The 13,251-nt window shown below is 42.8% G+C and overlaps 1 long non-coding RNA gene across 1 annotated transcript; it reads right to left on the bottom strand.

The window, feature by feature from the left end:
- Positions 1 to 766: 766 nt before the first annotated feature.
- Positions 767 to 6,476, bottom strand: LOC116669046. The gene is made up of 3 exons (XR_004326419.1): positions 5,209 to 6,476; positions 4,745 to 4,880; positions 767 to 1,548 (listed from the first exon to the last, which is right to left on the bottom strand). It is a non-coding gene; the product is annotated as an uncharacterized LOC116669046 (long non-coding RNA).
- Positions 6,477 to 13,251: the final 6,775 nt, after the last annotated feature.

Here is a 13,251-nt window from a genome sequence, read left to right on the forward strand (position 1 = left end):
GATCGTAGTATATGTTTCAGAGGGTTGCTGATTATGTTTAGTAATAATAATTATCTTTGTTAGTATTATTATGCATGTGTTACACTTATTCTGAACCAAAAGTTAATAAAGCCAAATACTACTTCTGATTAAGAAAAGTGAAGTGTTAATCTAATATACACTTTTTAAAACTATATTTTGCTAGTTGCACTTAGTAACTGAACAGTCTACAGGCAAACACTGTATGTCCAACGTATAAATGACCAACCCCCTCTGCAGGAACCTGTCATAAATAAGCTAGGTTTGAAGCAAGAAAATGTCATTGGTCGCCACACAGAGAAATGAGATAGACAAGAAACAGAAGGAAGGAAAGCAGCGGGTCAGAGAGTCAGAAAGGGATATGAAGGCAAGCTGTGTTCACATGAAAAGTGAAACAAAAAATCCAGTTAAGAAACTGGTTCTCGTATGAGAAACAGAGATAATAATACCCAGCTCTTAACACTGGAAAATAGTAAGAGTGTTAATTTTTATTGTTCTGATCTTTTTGACAGGAAGCTGTCACCCATTCAAGGTACTATGTCTACTATTATATTCTATACCCTTGCAACTTTGAAAATATTACTTGCATAAATAGAATAAATAAATAATACTCAATGTAAAAGATCTAAAAGATACACTTGGAAACATTTTCATCTCTGTTGGAAAATCTGGCTGAAAGTTTTAATTTAACTATGATGTAATCCAGAGGACTTTCTCCTCTGCCATCTTGAATTTCAAGGACTTTGTAAATGATGAGTCGACGGGACAAAATATATGAAACAACTGTTCTCAGACACTGGACAACCAGCAGCACAAAAATATGATTCCTAAGCAAAGATAAACCAGTGAGCTGAGTACCTGAAGGTATGCATACTCTGGAGCGCTGAGCAGGGAGGGGGAGATCAGGACAGCCTCACGTGTTAAGGAGACAGAGATAAGAGTACAGAAAAGATAAGGTGATGAGAATCCACAGGGCAGCAATAAAGAGAGGAGGCACCTATGTAGAAACAGAGCACTAGAAATCCGCATGGGGTCCCCTTGAGTCTTTCCTGAAAACTAAGTCATTTATACGCAGGTTGAGCAAAGAACGTCTGAAAAGCTGCTGGCTGGACAATTCCCAGAGTTCACATGGGTAAGGAGACTCTGAAGCTCTAACCAACTTCAGTGGAAAAAAAATTCTTGTTCAGCAGAGGCATTCAGTAGAAACCTCTGAGAAGCTATGCGTTGGAAGCAGTGTCAAGTTCTACCAGAATAAAAACTACTCTGGACTCCCCATAACAAAGCATAAGAAAAGCCTTGAAAGGATCAAGCCACCTGCCAGCACAAAGCTCAACACTCTTTAAAAGAAGGAAATAAAATCTAGACACTCAACAATGTAAAAATCTACAATACATACAACACACAATTTAAAAAATCACCAGAATTACAAGGAGGAAAAAGTGACCACAATTAGGAGAAGAAGCGGTCAATAGAAAGAGACCAGAAATGAACGAATACTGGGATCAGCAGAATGTGCACAACGTTGAAGACCTGAAAAAAAAAAACAAAAAGAACATGAGCAAACATACTAAAGAGATGGGAAAAAACATCCAAAAGAACTTCCATAGAGAAAGAAAAAATAATCATTCAATGAATTAACAAAAAATTAAAGAAAAAAAATCAGTGAACTTGAAGACATAGCAATAAAAACTGAAGCAAAGAGGAAAAAATGCTTTAAAAAATGAAAGTCTTAGTGACCTGAGGGACAAAATGTAACTTTCTAATATACTTGTAGTTAGGATCAGAAAGCAAATGATACTTGAAGAATTAATGGCAAAAACATTTTTCATTTTGATGGAAACTATAAATTCACAGATCAATTGATGCTCAACCACCTCCAAACAGGATAAATGCAAGAAAGCACACCAAGATACATCATAATCAAACTGTCACAAAATTGGGCATAAGGAGAAAATTTTCAAACAGTGGGTGGTAAAAGACGCAATATGTACAAACCACAATAATAGGAATTACCACTGACTTCTCATGAGAAATAATGTTAGGGGACAAGGAATGAGATAATTAAGTTGCTCAAAGAAAAAAAACTACCTAATATTTTAAATCAAGCAAAAATGTTCTTCAAAACCAGAGGCAAAAATATGTTTTCAGACAATAATGAACACTGAGAAAATTTATTCCTAGTAGACCCCACTATAAGAATCTTGTTAAAGGAGGTTCTTCATGCTGAAGAAAAATACTAGATAGAAACTTAAATAATACTAGATAGCAACTATTTTAAAGATGCTAAGAGAATAGATCGTAAAAGTTCTCATAACAAGAAAAAATAATTTTCTTGTAATTAGGTAAGGTGACAGATGTTAACTAGACTTATTGGGGTGATCATTTCACAATGTATAGAGATATTAAATCACTATATTGTACACCTGAAACTAATACAATGCTATATAAACCAACTATATCTTATTTTAAAAAGTAAAACAAGAAAGAAATTCAAATCTACATGAAGGAATGCAAGTCACTGGGAATGGTAAATATGTGGATAAATATAAATTTTTATATAAGCATAAACTTTCAATCTTCCTTAAAAGTAAAAAAAAAAATGGTAACAGACTGTTAAAAACAACAACAACAACAACAATAATAATAACAACAATAATAATACATCATGGGGTTTCTAAGATATATAGAAAAATGTATGCCAAAAATAGCAAAAAGATTGGAGGTAGTTGATGGTTGTTAAGACTCATATAAGTGGTATAGTGTTATTTGAAATTAGACTCTAACAAGATAAAGATGCATATTGTGAATCAAAGGACAACTAAGAGAAAACACAGCAGAGAAGTGCAACTGACAGGCCAAGACAAGGGCTAAGACGGAATGCTATAAATACAAATCCAAAAAATACAGGACAAAAGGAATAACAAAAAAAGATGGAAAGATAAAAATTAATGGCAAAACAGGAAATAACCATACCAGTGAGTATATTTTTGCAAAGGGTACAAACATCTCAATGGAAAGTCAGAGATTGTCAGATTGGATATAAAAGCAAAACTCAGCTATATGCTATCTACAAGAAAACCAATTTAAATATAAAAACAGACACATTAAAAGTTGGAAGATGGAAAAAGATACCCCTCCCTAACCATGCTTTGGAGATACTTGTCCTGGCTTTACAGATTCCCCTGGTCCAAGCATAAAAATCCCTTTTCTGTCTTCTCCATGGGTCTATTACCCACTCCCAATAAATGAGGCAGCAGTGCACTTACAATTCCTTAGTAGTTCAGCCTGTAACATAGGCAACTCACCCTACCTGTTCAAGCTCTTTCCAAAGTAATACAATTTTCCTTTTAAGTATTTTTCTCTATCAATGTCCTTACTGAAAGCTATATTATCTTTTCAAATACTTTAAATTTTAAACCCAGTGAAATTACCTGCCAGTTCTTAGTGTTTTAATTCATTCTCTTGTTTATCTTCAGTTAGTTCCATGTTAGCTTGATTACTAAAACAAATTTACTTAACTGAGCATTGCATGTTAACAGTACATTTCCGTGCAATCCTTTGTGGAAAATTTAAAAAACGTCTCTAACAATACAAATGTCCTCCCAAGCACTCCTGTCAAAAGCTAAATATTTGGAAGCTATGAGGAAACTGTTTGAAAATAAAGCAGTGGCTGCCCAGACTCAGTGACGCTCTCCTGTCAAGCAGCCCACCGCACAGATGGACAGCCACCATGGACCTCGCGAACCTTGCGGGGCATGGGAAACCCAGGCAAAAAACCGTGACATTCTGGTACTTCTTTTGTGGTAAGAAATAAAATCCTTTTGCTTCTGCCCCAGAAATCTTGCATCTACTGTCAGCAGCCACAAAACTGGCAGGCTGACTTGTTGGCTTGGAAGAAGAGTAAAAACCTCAGACCCCACACAGTTCATGACAGTCATTGCTTTGTCCACCGTGTAAAAAATCTACGCGTCGTGAGAACAGGCACTCTCATAACCGGAGGCTGTGAGTCTCCTGCCACTTTGTCTAATTATAGTTTGGTGTTCTTAAAGGTGTTCTTAAAATCTTAAACTGTAATCTGACTTCCATTTATATTTTAAAAAATTAAATGAAAAACTGAAACTGAGGAAATTAAAGACATCAGGTTTCACCAAAGTCTTGAGAATGCCAAAGGTCTACGGCACTTTCAGAGCACCAGCTCAGTCAACCAGCAGGATTCCCAAGACAGATGAGGTCTCTTGATCAGCGTCAGGGCCGACCACACACAAAGGCAGGACACAAGCCCAGTCAGTCTTCACTGCCTGGTTCCTCCTTCCCTTTCTGGTCCGATCTCCCCTGAGTTTACAAGAGCTACCTGGGTTCTCTTATCTACCTTATATGTGGAAAATCACTTAATAAATTACTTTCTTAGTTAGGTCTTTTGGGCAAAGTGCTATTAGATTAAATAGTATCTCAGGCATGAAATTTCAGATATTTGGAGGCTCTCAAATACAAATACAAATCAACATGTTCCATATGTATATATGTATATGTATATATGTGTATGTATACACACACACACACGAAACTCCAACCAAAATAATGAACAGAGAGAGTTAAAAATAAGGTTTAACTTTTGCCTGTTAAAATATCAACACATTTAAGTCCATGCATAGACCAGCCTTTGAAAAATACAGAAAGACACAAAAATCATTTAATGATTAGTGTATATTATACTTATATTACGCACGTATTCCTTATTTAATCTTGAATAATCCGTGGAAGATATTAAGCCTTTCTCAAAAAATTGCTCCTTTTCTCTTGTTCTTCTACTGCATCCAATCCTAATCCAAGAACACTGTGATTGAGCTCAGAAACTACTATATCTAAACGAAAAGCACAAATATATTTTATTAACATACAGAGTTTTGATAAAATTAATTTAATGATACATCTATTAACATTATATAAAAAAACTTGAAAAAATTTAAAACATATTTTACTCTTACCCACCAAGTAAGTATAGTTTTACATTCACAACATGTAAAGATATAAGGCTTCTCCAGAGGTGTAATTTTAAACCTTCTAGGAAGATATTAAATCTGTCTACATACCTCAGTAAAGGAGGCTCCACAATAGTTATAAATTAATTTTTCTAAAAATTCTAATTATAAGCATAGTAACCTGTCAACTCATGGCCCTCACATTTCTTACCAGTGGGTTCTAAGCTGTCAATCCTTAAGACAGAAGTTCCACTGCCCTTAAGAAACTGAATCCCTTCAGACTCCTCTTCTATTTCCATAATAGTCTTCTTTGTTTTCAAATAGCTCACATTTGTTCCAAGCAGTCCTAGGGATGGGATTTAATATAGTTGGATATTTATATTAAGAAAACTGTTTTGACTATTATGCATGGGCGGGGGCAGCGACACCGACAGTGGGAAATGGGAGCAAATCCCCGCTCTAGCATGGGGCAGCCCCAATCCTGCCGTCGCCTGAGCACACCCCGACTGCCTCCCAGGAGCAGGCTGACAGAGAGAAATTCTTTCCAGGAAGCTGGGGCAGCAGAGGCTGCCCCCAAGCCAGGCAGCGGGGGAGATGGGAGCAAGTCGACTGGCTCTCCCAGGGCAGCCCGCCGCCTGCTGTCCATCCCGGGGCGGGCTGCCCCCTCCCTCCCGGCAGCACCATCAAGCACCCAAGGCCCACTGGCGAGAGGTTTGCAGCCCGGGACCACCCTGACCCATGGGCTCAGAAGAGGCACTGGGCACGGGGAGAGGGGTGGGGGCGTGGGGGTGGGGCCGGACACCCAGGCAGGAATTGGAACGGCCTGCAGCCCCCGCCCGCCCCGGCCGGGAACCTGGGACACAGGGCTGTGTGCCCCCACTCTGCCCAGTATCCCTGTCTGGCGGCTGTCGCCGTGGTGATCGGAACCTGGACCGCCCCGCCCCTACGGGGTGAGGGGGTCCGCTGGGGTATGGGTGCACTCCGGGTGTGGGGGATGCCGCGGTGAGGGGTCGCTGGGAATGGAAGTGACTCGGCTGAGGGTTGGGGGTTAATTCCTGGGTGAAGGGTGAGGGGACTACTTCTGGATGGTGGGGGGACCTGGGGTGACGCAGGAGAGGTCCGCTTGGTTTGTGGGGGCTGTAGCTTAGGACGTAGCGGGGCGTAGACGGGGGCGAGGACTTAGGGGTGAGGAGAAGGAGCCTTGTCTTGAGGGTCCGATCAGTCCGGGACCGGGCCTGGCAGGGGGTGGGGAGGCAGTGACTGGGTTAGGGTGGGCGAGCAGGGGGAGTGGGGCTGGGAGTGGGGCTGGGGAATGTGGCCTGGCCCGGGGCGGTGGTGGTTCTAGTTGGGTGCTGGGATCCTGTGGGGTGCGGGGTGGGGGCGTTGGGGTTGGGGACCTGGCCAGCCCTGGCCGCGGAGTGGGCCCGCCCCGCCGCCCCGCCGCCCCGCCGCCCCGCCGCCCCGCCGCCCCGCCCGCCCCGCCGCCCCGCCGCCCCGCCGCCCCGCCGCCCCGCCCGCAGGGACCCTGCCGCAGGAGCCGCAGCCTAGCGTCCGTGCTGAGGGTAGGAGGGGGAGGGGCGCGCACCGACACGCACGCCGCGCGCGCGGACGCGGGAGCGCGCCCAGAGCGTGTGGAAGCTGGGCGGGAGCCGGGTGCCCCCGGACCAGCTTCCTGAGGAGGAAGGCGGCCCGGGTTCTGGGCCGCCCGCCGCCTGCTGTCGCCTGTGCTGCCGTCGCCGGGCAGGTAAGGGGGCGCTGGTGCGGGCGCGCAGGTCGGGAGTCGGCGGGTGAGGCCTGGGCTGTGCAGCTGGGGAGGCGCACAGGGAGGGCTGCGGAGGTGAGGCCCAGGCCTCGCGGCCCGTTAGGACCCTGAGGCGGGTCCCAGGCCCGCCGCCCTGGTTGGGATGCCCCCCCAACATTAGTATTTACTGAACCCCGCGTCTTTCTTGGCAGCCGCTCATATGCGGGTTTGGGAGAGTGGGAGCAGCCCCGGGAGGTGGGAGGGCGCTGGACGGCCCCGGAGCACCTCAGACTGGCCCTCAGGCCACGGCCTTCCCGCGCAGGTGGGCCCGCCTTGGGAGCGGAGGCCGCCCCGGACCCTGTGGGGGCACCAGCGAGCTGCGGCAGAAGAAGGGGCGAGGCCCGGCCTTTGGGAGCTTGTTGGCCTGCCCCCGAGATCCAAAGCTTTTGACAAGTGTGTTTTTCGTCTTCTGAGGAATCTCCCTCCTGTTCTCCACAGTGGCTGCACAAAACTACATTCCCACCAACAGTGTGGGAGGGTTCCCTTTTCTCCACAGCCTCTCCAGCATTTATCCTTTGTGGACTTGAATGATGACCTTTCTGACTGGTGTGAGGTGATACCTCATAGTAGTTTTGATCTGCATTTCTCTATTAATTAGCGATGTTGAGCATCTTTTCCTGGGTCTGTTAGTCATTTAACTCCTCTCTTTTACAGCCTCGGATTTGATTCTTTCTTTCCCAGCCCACGTTCACTTCCCTGGCTCTCGCGATAGTTCACTGCTGCTTGATCATTGCCTTCTAGCTCCCGTCTATCCTCCTTGTACCTGTGTCTCCCAGCAGGGCACTTTTGATCTTTGGACTGGGATAGTTCTTTTTTCTCCAGGATTCTTGCAAATAGCAGGATGCCTGCCATCTGTGACCTCCCCCTAGAACTGCAGCCATGTTCCCACAGTCCTGGTGACAGACACTAACGTCTGGGGAATGGTCGTGCTCCCAGTCTGCTCATACCTCCACACTGGGTTTGCCAAGTACAGCTTCCGTTGTCCCTTTGCTTCCTCGTTTAAACATCTTCAGCGGATTTCCACTGACAGTGAAGAAGACAGAGCTGTCTGTTTATCCCCCAGTTTTACTTCCCATTTCTGCCTGCCTTGGAGGTTGTGCTCAGTACTTTCTGTGCTTCTCAGCCGCCTGTTTGCTTTTGCCACACCTGCTCTTAGATGGCCTCTGTCTGTTTCTCTGACTCAAAGTCTCCTATGCCCTCCTAGATGTAGTTGAAATGTTAATTCTGCAGTGAAACCATCCCTGATCACACCCTGTCTCCCAGATAAGAAGGGATCTCTCCTTATTCGGAATCTCCCTTTTTGCCTTGTGGTGTGGAAACTGAAGGGAGACAGGGACAGTCTGATCCACGTTTGTGTTCCCTGCATCTCTGTCCTCGGTCCTGCCATAAGGTCATGCTCAAGAAATACTCCTCGAAATAAACTGAATGGGAGGTCCAGTGAATCCTGCTATGCTGCCTCTGTTCATGATAATTGACTTCTCACCCACCTACTATAAAATTTTCAGAGAAGTGTCATGAGAGGTTTTATATATATAGTTCCAGAGTGAAGTTTTAACGCCAAATCTACTCCGTTCTGAAAGATACATTTGTTCTTTCGTTTTACATCATTAAACTCCTTTTAGTAGTAAGCTCACACATTTTCAGCTCTTCATCACGAGTTTGATCTGTTTTTCCTGCAATCTCAATTTGAGAAGCTGAGTAGAAGGAATGAAACCTGCTTCTAAGGTGTCCTACTAAATGGCCAAGGGTAACTGAAGCACGTCTTTGAAATTAAGTGTGACACCCCCCCCCAACCATTAATCCATCAAATTTTGCCAATGACACAGCAAAACATATTGGCGTTTTGGGCATCTCTAGTGATTACCTGTGAACACGTATCTTTACCATTTGGACTGTGCTTCTGGTTTTCCTCATCACACTCCATGGGGTTTACATCTGGGTCTGGGTGGCTCCTGGTTTAGAGCTGGCAGGTGGCTGGAGCCTCTGATTTGGTCCTACCGTGGAATGGCTCCTGGCCCGTTTTCCTCTTCCGGGCTTCTCAGAACTTGCCAGGGCTTTTGCTGTATGGGTTGTGCTTGCTCTGCCCTTGTGATTTGACTGAGATGAGTGCCATGCTGATCGACCCGCGGTTTTCTGAAGGTTATACCCCCCCGGGGTCTGGGACATCCGGGAGTTCTCGTTTCTCTTGAAGCCCCCCATCCCGAACCCGTCACCAGCAGCTTCAACTCAGAGGCCCCACCTGGCGTGCCGCTGCTGGCCTGAGCTGGCTCCCTGCCCCGCCAGGCCCTGGAGTGCTCCCCGGTCAGCGGCCTGTGATGCAGCTGTGATGGTTATGGTGCGAACAGACTGTGGTCTGCCTCAGTGTGAGAGGGAGTATTTAACCCTACACCAGAGGGAAATACAAATGACACAGTGCTGTAACATTGGATCGCTTTTTAAAATATCTTCGTGGCAAACTTAAAAAGTATCCTTGTAGTAGAACTAATATGATCTTCCAGTGTTAATATGAAAATGGCTTTGTAGAAGCAACAGTCTATAGAAAGCATAACTGACCTTCTGGGTTGAACATCCTTTTTGCCAGAAAGAGGCATTCAGTGTATAATACAGACTAAGTACAGTGATTTATAATTAACCACTTCTAAAGTTGGCGAGGTGCTAAGTAAGGATAACGTTCATTCTTCAGCTGGTTAGCATGTTTGGTAATCAGGCAAATGCAATGACAATCAGACGTCACAGTCTAGAGCCCAGTGAAATCAAATTCACTTCTCTTGGTGAAATAATTATGACAACACAAGTATAATGAAGTTTATGCTTTCTGTGCTATTTTAGAAGTTCCATTAATTTTTTTAATTTTATTTTTTATTGAAGTGTAGTTGATTTACCATGTTAGTTTCAGGTGTACAGCAAAGCTATTCATTTATGTATGTGTATATATATGTATGTGTGTGTGTGTGTATATATATATATATATAGTAGTTCCATTTTAAAAGGGAGACATCCACAATGAAGTATTTGTATTTACTGAAATCAGTTTTACAAAGTAGCTCTCAGTATTTGTTTACAAAGATGGTGCCTTCTCGTTATCAGTGATCTTGACAGAAGCTCAAGAATTGAGGTCTAGAGACTTGTTTTTTGCAAGCATGATTTGTGCTTTTAAAGAGTTTTGGGAGATTTAGAAGGCAAAGAACATTCTGTTAAACATTTGATTAAAAACATAATTTTGAGGGGGTGGGTATAGCTCAGTGGTAGAGTGCATGCTTAGCATGCATGAGATCATGGGTTTGATCCCCAATACGTCTGTTAAATTTAAGTAAGCAAACAAACAAATAAATAAACCTAATTACCTCCTCCAGAAAACAAAACAAAAATTTTTTTAAATCACGTAATTTTGATTGATTTCTCTATTCCTTGGATAGAACCTTAAATAAAACCTTGGGTAAACATAATAACTACCACGTCTGCAGTGCTTGCTATGAGCTGGACATTGTTCTAAGTGCATCATGTGACTACTTAATCCTCGAAAAAACCCATTTTACAGATGAAGAAACTAAGGCCCAGAGAGATTGAGTTGTGAGCCTGGAGTTCCCTGCTGCATAGCAGAGCCAGACTTCAGACCTGGCCACAGGGCTCTGGGTCCATGTCCTCCTCTCCACCCTCTGATGCCTCCATAAGTCAAGTCTCCACTGAATGTTTTTTATTTGAAGTTAGCTTGGCAAATTCTAACGGCACAAAATATCTTTCACAGATTTTACATGTCAGTATTTATGGAACTTTCACAACAAGCATTTAACAAAAGTCTAAGTGGAGCTGGTGAAGACACACCAACAGAACATCAGCCCCAACAAATCCCTGGGTCTTACCCCAGACCTGCTGAATCAGGATCAGGGCAAAGAGATGGGGTGTGGAGGGGTGGAAGACACCAGTGAAATATATTTCTGAAAACTCCCCAGGGGATTTCAGTGCACAGCCAGAGTTGGGAATCACTGGTAGAGGGTCTGCATCTTTTTTAAAAAAAGCCTTGATCGGCTTCTGAAATAGGGATGAATTTTGGCAGATGTGTCTGAACATGTTGGGGATATACATGGTGACACAGAGCATCCAAGAGAAAAATAGAGCATTTCTTATGGTCTTCACATTTTTAATACGATTTTACCTTTTTTCCTGGTTCCTTCCAATTCTTTTGTTAAAGGTCAAAACTTTTGTCCTGGAATTTGTAAATATTAGCCACTGGGCAGGATCGCCACTTCCCCACCAGCCTCTGTTGCCCACATCTGAGAATATGGTTTCACCACAGCTATTGAAACATAGGAGATTTATCATTTATTTAGCACACTTGTGGTTACCAGTTTATGGTGAATTGCTCCTGGCAGGACGTATTTCATCAGATGTACGTTTTCAGAGATTACTATTTACGTCTTGATTCCTCATGCTCACCTTAGTTCCAGGTGGAATTCCAGAACTTAGAGAAAGAATATGCATGGTTTTAGAACATATAGAAATCATAAGATGGCCATCAGAAAAAATCTTGTCCTAATACTCTTTTCGTAGCTATTTGACTATTGTTGTGAAAATAAGCATTCCCCTTTTTCACAGCGAGTTGATTTCTATAGAAATACTAGCCAAGGATTATAGGATGGAAGTGAAATAAAAATGAAGACCCACATGCTGTCTATGTGTGCAGTGACGGCAGAGTAAATGCCCATGACTTCACCGGTCTTTTCCCTGGTCCTGTGTGTGTGGCAGTGTCGTGGCTGAAGAAGCTCAGCAGGGCAGGCTGTCTAAACTGGGTTCTGAGCCATTCGTAGGTGTTACCAAGGGCCTGCCAGGGGTTGGGAAAGACTTCTGAACTGAATAGTAAGAGCTCATGAAAGATGGAGAAAATGAGATTCCAGCAGAGTAAAGCTATGCCTTTGACTAGGAAGAAAATTAATCTCTCCCAAAGTGAATGAAAGGTTATAGAATCCTTTATTTTAATTTAGCCCTTTGGTTTGTGGAAGAGAAAAAAACTGTATTAATCATCTTCATTTTGGATACGATGGCATAACAGTTCATTTGTTTAGAAATGAATACTTGAGGTTGTGCAAAGAACTTTCTTTCTTTTTTTGATTGGATTAATGATGTTTCCTGCCAAGGACTATTAATTGTTCTGTGGATTAAAGTCACATTAGCACAGTGACATTTAGGATTTCAGTCATGATGCAGTTCAGAAATTATTTGGAAATGCCAGCAGAGCAGATATACTGGAGAAACTCTGTCTTGAACTTTGAATTGCTGGGTCGAATTAATGCGGTGGAACCCAGTCTTTATGGGTAGAGACAGATTGAAGAATCTATCACCGAGGTTGGTTTCCATGTGACTGACATCTTCCCAGCATCCATCCTTGTCAGGCATGGCTTCTGGCTCCTAAGCTGCTCACAGGGTTAAGGACCAATGTCATCATCCAGGCTCATATATTAGGCAGAATGTGTATATAAAAGATTTTGAAAAGCATTCAAGAACATCTTGTTTAAATCAGCTGTAAGTCATAAGAATCAGCTGCCATGAAATGACAGCTCATAGTGAGAGACTTATAACTTGACAAACACCTCTTAATCCTTTAGAGCAGTTGAAACTTTGGAAGGCTTATGGGTCTTGACATTTCCTTCTATTTATAGATAAATGACTAGCATATGGGTCAGGTCAGGATAATCTTATCAGAAGCATTTACAAATATTAAGCATTAATATGAAATTGTTATGTCCTTTAAAAGGAAAACAAACTCAAAAAACTACTTTCATAGTCTTTTGAAATGAAACGAGCTTTTATCAGCCTGCATAAAAGTGTATGAAGTTCTCAGGTTAAAAAATGGAAGAGTTCATGTGTTTCCTTTACTCAAAGGGCTTGGAGTTTCCAATAAAAAACTGAAATTGGCTCACAAAAGTGTCGCTTTTGGTATATCTTCATTATAAATTGTACTTTCCAAAATATGTTTAACCTTTTAAGGCATGTTTAGAACAAGCACGAATAGAATGAATCATTTTTTATTTCAGAAACTTGACACATTTCTACTCTCTGTGTCTTTTTGAAGTAGTAGTTTATAGGGAAACATCTCTGTCCTGTGCCTGTTTTTTCACTCTTTTGAGGTTCAAGATCATTTGTCAGGTATTGCTTTAAAGCCTACTGTAGACCTGAAATTTGCTCTGTGTTTTAGACATAAAAGTAGAATTCAAAGTTTTAATATGTCTATACCTCAGGAACACATAAGTCTAAACGAGAGGATAAAACATGTACACAAAATAACCATGATCTAAGTTAGGTTGTGATTTGGACGCTGGAAATTCCTGATTGCCATTTTCTGTAGAGGTATGGGATGTGACTTCTGTTGAAAGGTCTGTACCACAGTGTACAGCCCTCGAATACGTATGGAAGGATGAACACTGAGGGGGCTGCAGGCATTTTATATAAAGGTCTCTC

The sequence above is a fragment of the Camelus ferus genome, chromosome 15 (assembly GCF_009834535.1).
Source record: "Camelus ferus isolate YT-003-E chromosome 15, BCGSAC_Cfer_1.0, whole genome shotgun sequence".
Lineage (NCBI taxonomy): Eukaryota > Metazoa > Chordata > Mammalia > Artiodactyla > Camelidae > Camelus > Camelus ferus.